Below are 6,000 nucleotides of genomic sequence, written 5' to 3'. Positions count from 1 at the left end.
TTGCCAAATAGTTGTCACTGGCTTTGTAGAGTGTTTGCAAAATTTGTTTTGCAATTTCCTCTCTTGAACAAACCTCCTCATTCTAACCAATGTATTCCTTGACCTTTACATAGTGTCCTCTCACATTTTCATTCAATTGAAACCACTCACACAACTGGTCATTCCTCTACATTATTTTCCCCCAAATTTTTTCTTTTATATACCTCACTATCTTTTTAGAATTTTTCGTTGTTCTGGTCTCCAAAGTTTTGATCATATTTTCAGCCTTTCGCAGCTCTTGTCCCATTTTTTCACTTGATTTTCTTTCTTCCTCTGCTTTTTCTTCCCATTGTTTTTCCTTTGCCCTCCGATGATCCAATTGCTCCTATAAATGTTTGTTTGTGGTAGCAGCAGTCTCCACACTATTGTAAAATTTGGCTGAAGCGACTTTTTCATTGTCTAATTCTTTATTGGTTTTAGCCAATTTTTTGATTAGTTCATTCGGTTGTGCTTCCATATGTTCGTTCTCTATAATTGCTGATGAAGAGTTAGAATTTTTAATCATTTTCTGTAATACAATTCACTTGTTATCTGCTTCTTTCCTCTTTGCTTTCTCATTTTCCAGGTCTGCCTTTAACTTTTCTATTCGTTTCTCCAGCTTACTTCTCTCTCTCTCTCCATCTTGACCAGTGTTGTGTAGACCACTTCATTGGTCTTTTTTGACACATTAATTTTCTCTACATTTTTGACTTTGGAAAAATCCATATGGAAGGTGCTAACGTGAAATTGAGAGGGATCTAAATGACTCTGTGGTAGATTTTGATTATTATTTGGGGGCACAACAACCATGTACTCCATCATTTCATTGTTTGGGTCATATGTGGGAATTAACCTGTTCGATGCAGGTTGTTCCTTAGAAGCAACAGTAGACGCAACCCTCTTCAATTTATTCTATTTTTCTTTATTCATATTTAATTTTTTTATGAATTCATCAAAGTAAGTATTTTAATGAAAACCTAGGGTTGCTAACACAATTGAATGTTTGAAAGGTGAAATAGCATTTGCAGCAATGTACAAACCTCCACCTATGCCTGCATTTCTAGATAATGCATTTTGAGGATTAATAACACTCATTCCTAATCCTATCCCACTATCACTTGCAAGTGGAGTTTTTGGACTCTTTTGAGGGGTTTGTTCTGAAGATTCAAACAATAGATTTGGAGTGGCAATGGATAGAGTTCGTGTTTTACTTGCCATTTTTTTCATAACCTTTCGCTTCTTCACACTGCCTTGATCACTGCCCATGGGATTTTGTAAGTGTATAATATATTCTACAGTTGGCCTCTTGTGAGAGATTTCTTGTTGTTTCTCTTGTTCACAACAACTAGTACTAGTACCCATGTTGTCCTCATCGATGGCAGTGGCACTTGATTCGATACCAATAGCATGTTCTGGTTGTGAATGTATTTGAGTATTGGTACCATCCACACCAATGAAAGTGGCACTTAATTCAACACCATGACCAATCCAATATTCTAGTTGTAATTGAATATGAGTGTGGGTAATATCCCCAGATTCCCCATTAGTGGCACTTGCACTAGCACTTGACTCACCCCTAATAGGATTACCTTGTTCTGCTAGTGGTTGTGATTGAATTTGAGTGATTGCATAAATTGGATTTGAAGATTAAAAAAAATAAGAAGCAGGGTTATGAGTAATACCTTCCTATGATGATTCCTCTCCAATGTTTGGTGTCTCACCATTTTTTCTTGGAAAAAGTTCCGTCGACAGTGGTTTCCAGTCACCTTCTCCTCAAGGACCCAAACCACCACCTTCATAACCCAAATTTTCTATTAGGGTTGCCCCTTTGGTATATTTTTCTTTCATGGACTCACTCAATATTGCAGACCCAGAGTATGCAATAGTTGTTTAAGTTGCTATGGTATTGGTATTCTCATCAGCCTCCTCCTTATCCTCATCCTTATCACTTTCATCATATGCTTCATTGGGATGCTCATTATTCCACAATTTGCTAAATTCAAAATCCTTTGGGATTTCACCAAGATCTGCATTGGTCTTTGGTTCACCGAGATTCTTCCTCATAGTCCAAAAATCAGTAATTTTGGTTCTATTCCACCTTCTATCCTCACAATCTATCTTTATGTTTTGTGGGATAGCTTTTGTAGATGGATGAGCAGCGTTTTGGTAGAAATTATCGGACCTCCTGTTTTCATTTTGATTTTGTTTGCCCTACTCTATTCCTGTTTTCATTTTGATTTTGTTTGCCCTACTCTATTGTTCCTTGTGCCATAATTTGTGCTGACAATTCTTCTATTGAAATATTTTTGTCAACGATAGTTTCCTCCATCACTTTTTTTACCTCATTCGAGGAGTTCCTGTTTTTCAATAATTCTAGCAATGGTTTACTTTCATGTTGAAATTTGCTTGCAAAGTTCAGATTTTTCTGAAGCCTTTTTAGAATGACCTTGCAGGGGTCATACTGCCAGCAACTATTAGCATCAAAAATAAAAATATACAAAAAATTATGTGCCACATTAAATGCTTTTATCTCAAATGTGAACCCTCCACATGAGAAAGGTAACGAAGGAAATATGGTCTTCTTTTGCTAGCCATAGAAGAGTTCATTTGTAGTCTCCATCTGCCATACATATTCCAATGCAAAACCCCTCTCTACCGCATGTATTAGAAGTTTGTGGGGTTGTACTCATGCTCCATAAAACCTTAACATTGTATATTCTTCTAGGAGGAACCGGTCCGCCAATTGTATTTCAGATACGAGTTGAATGCAATCTCTACAAGACATAGGCAATCTAAGCATTAGAGTATCTGTAACTTTATGAGACATTGGTGCCAAAAATAAGTCTACAAAATGGGTGTGGTTCCCTCTTTTATCATGAATCCTTATCTCAGGTGCCCATTCATATATTGGAGCCACTGTTCTATCCTTTTCTTTCTTTTACACCTGAATCTCAAGCTTGTTGGTCTTGAACATTCCACAAAATTTTTCTAGAAGAAGATGACACAAGAAGGTTGTGAACCTAAATGTCTTAGAGCTACCTCCTTTAATTATTAAAAATTTATTTTGCATGGATTGAACAATGTGTTCAACAAAATTATATCTGACTGGTTGAGGAATACAATGGATATTAAATATCATTTGAAGAAGGCTTTCACCCACTGTCCTATCACTTTCCAATCCGAGACAAAATTTTAGTAGGGCAATAGTATCCTTAACCCATGGCACAAAAGTATCAACATTATAAGGAGGCTTATGGTTGTGATCCAAGTTGACACCATGAACTGTTATACCTGTGACAAATCTATCTTTCTCATCTTCATTGACAACTTCATATTCCTCTACAAGCTTTTCTAGGTCAATGTGGACGTTTGAGTTTTCTGCTCCAAGCTCTATGTCCAACAAACTCTTAAATTCTTTCTCGGTGATGGATAAAATTTCCTTTTGGGTATTCTTATTAACAATTTCTCTTCTACTTTCATCATAATTTTTGGCGTACAACATGACAATTTTCGAGCAAGGGAAAACTTGAGGTAACATCATGTGTCTCAAGCGAACATCGTATGATGAAATTTTATTTGTTTCCACTCCTATTTTAAGGTTATAAACTTTCCAATTTGACCCTCTAGTGCTATTTGCTGACTTTTTAGTTCTAGTTTCCCACTTATTCTACAATGCAAATCTAATTTGTGTTATTTTCTTCTTACCATGGAGCACAAGATAAAAAATATCATGGTATTCATCAATGAAACTTGAGGTTTTAACCAGTTTGGCTACTTCAGTATAGTCTATGTTGGCAATTTGGAGGAATTGATTATGTGTTGCATTGATGTTTTGTCATTGATGGCAACACCGACTGTTTTGGTTGTTTACTGGTTTCCGGTTGGTTCCAATAGAGTTGTTTGTTTATGATATTAATCTGGTATGCTTTGGTTTGTGGAATTGATTTGGATCTATCATTCATGCTATTTAAATATGTATCACGATCAGTTAGTTCAAGATTTGATGACTCAGGAGCTATCATTTGTTCTAGTAAGCCATTTGGTCACCAGTAAGGATTTTATTGACAGATCATTCTTGAAGATATTTTGATGCATGTGATAAGTGGTAGTAGTGTGGCTTCTAGATGGATTTCAGGATGTTGTTGGTTCTTATGTTCATGTTCCTGTTGATCGGTGGTGTTGGATTTGGTTTATGGCGACCTATTTTGGGTCCAGTGTTATCTAGGTTATGGACCAGTTTATGTAACGTGTTAGATTATTTTCCCGATACCTTGCCGATGGGATTGAATGATTGGTTTATATTGTTTTTGGCCTAAGCCAACTTTTTTGATCATTGGATTGTGGGTTTATGTTATGAATTAATTTTATTATCTTTTAGGTGGATGACCTAATTGTTTAGGTCCCGGGTTGGTATAAATATGATGTAAGATCTCTTTGTAGATCATGGTATATGTGGATTATAGGTTTATCTATGTGCGAATAATTTTGTAATCATATGCAGAAGGTTTGGTTGGTCATAGGTAATTGAATTGGGTTTGTGGAAGAGCTTTAAGGCCTCTAGTACTAAGCTTAACTGGAACTATACTCAGGCATAGGAGATGTTATACTTGAAGTTCAATCTTCATTCAGGATTGTAGTATAGATTTATTTTGTAGTCAGTGAGGCTTCTTTTGTGATGAGTAGTGCGCTCTAGGCTGTTGGCCTTCCTGCATGTGTAGGCCCCTCATATTGTAATCAAATACTTACTACATAGGTATTATCTGACTGTGGGTAGGCTTCCCATTGTGGTTTTTCCCTTTACCGGGTTTTCTACGTACAAATCTTGGTGTCATGTGTTCTGGATGAATGGAAATTGTTCTATGATTTATGTTTATGTTTAATTTCTATATCTATTATTTTGGTATTTGGTTTATGCATTCTGGTATTGACTTTATGTGTTCTAGTAATAAGGATTTGATTGGTTAAAGTTCTATGATCTGGTGACAACTGATTCACCCCCCCTCTCAATTGTCCTTTGGTTATCTGAGTTGTCTAACAATCGATATCAGACCCTGGTCCTCTCTGCAGAAGCTTAACTACTTGAGGAATATCCTATGGCATCTAGTAGTTCCAGTTCATCAAATACATCTGTAGTTGTTTTCTGGAGAGAAATTCCTAGGCTTGATGGAACAAATTACAAGGTATGGAAGATTAACATGGAGACTCATCTAATATGTCTTGGAAAGGAGATTTGGGATTTCACTGAGAATGGTATTACATCATTTAATCTGGCATTTGGCAATGCTCCTCTAGAAAATATGGATAAGGAACTTGAGAATGATTGTAGAGCTAGAGAAGCCCTTTTGTGTGCACTTTTCGATCAGCAAATAATGGAACTAACTGGCAAATCAACTGCAAAGGCTATATGGGACAAATTGGGGACTTTGAATGAAGGTGACCCTACTATTAAAATTGCTAAAATTGATGGTTACCAGGTGAGGTATGAGAACCTAAAGATGGAAAAAGATGAAAGGATTACTACTTTTATGGAGAGAGTTAATGAGATTGTTTTGTGAATTCAATGTTATGGTGGATCTTTGAGAGAAGATGAAATAAATTCTAAAGTATTGAGAGCTTTTCCACCGGTTTATAATATGAAGGCTACTACAATTAATGAGCTAAGAACTATGGCAAACACCTCTGTTAATAGGGATACCTTGGTTGGGAAATTATCTACTTTTGAGCTTGAGGAATTTGGACTTTACAGAGGTGTAAAATATGTACATTCTTTTCATGCATCCACATCATCTACCAGCAAGAGTGATTTGAAGGATTTATATGCGAAGAAAGTAGAGGATATGAAGAAAGAAGAGTACCTAAAGGACTGACATGAAGAAAGAAGAGTACCTAAAGGACTGACATGAAGTAAGTATGAAGGAAAAACACCTTTTAAATGATTTTCATGTAATAAGATAGGTCATTTTGCATCTAGATGTCCTAAAA

This window comes from Cryptomeria japonica, chromosome 9, assembly GCF_030272615.1.
Source record: "Cryptomeria japonica chromosome 9, Sugi_1.0, whole genome shotgun sequence".
In the NCBI taxonomy this organism is placed as follows: Eukaryota; Viridiplantae; Streptophyta; class Pinopsida; order Cupressales; family Cupressaceae; genus Cryptomeria; species Cryptomeria japonica.
Note: the sequence above shows the minus strand (reverse complement) of the source record.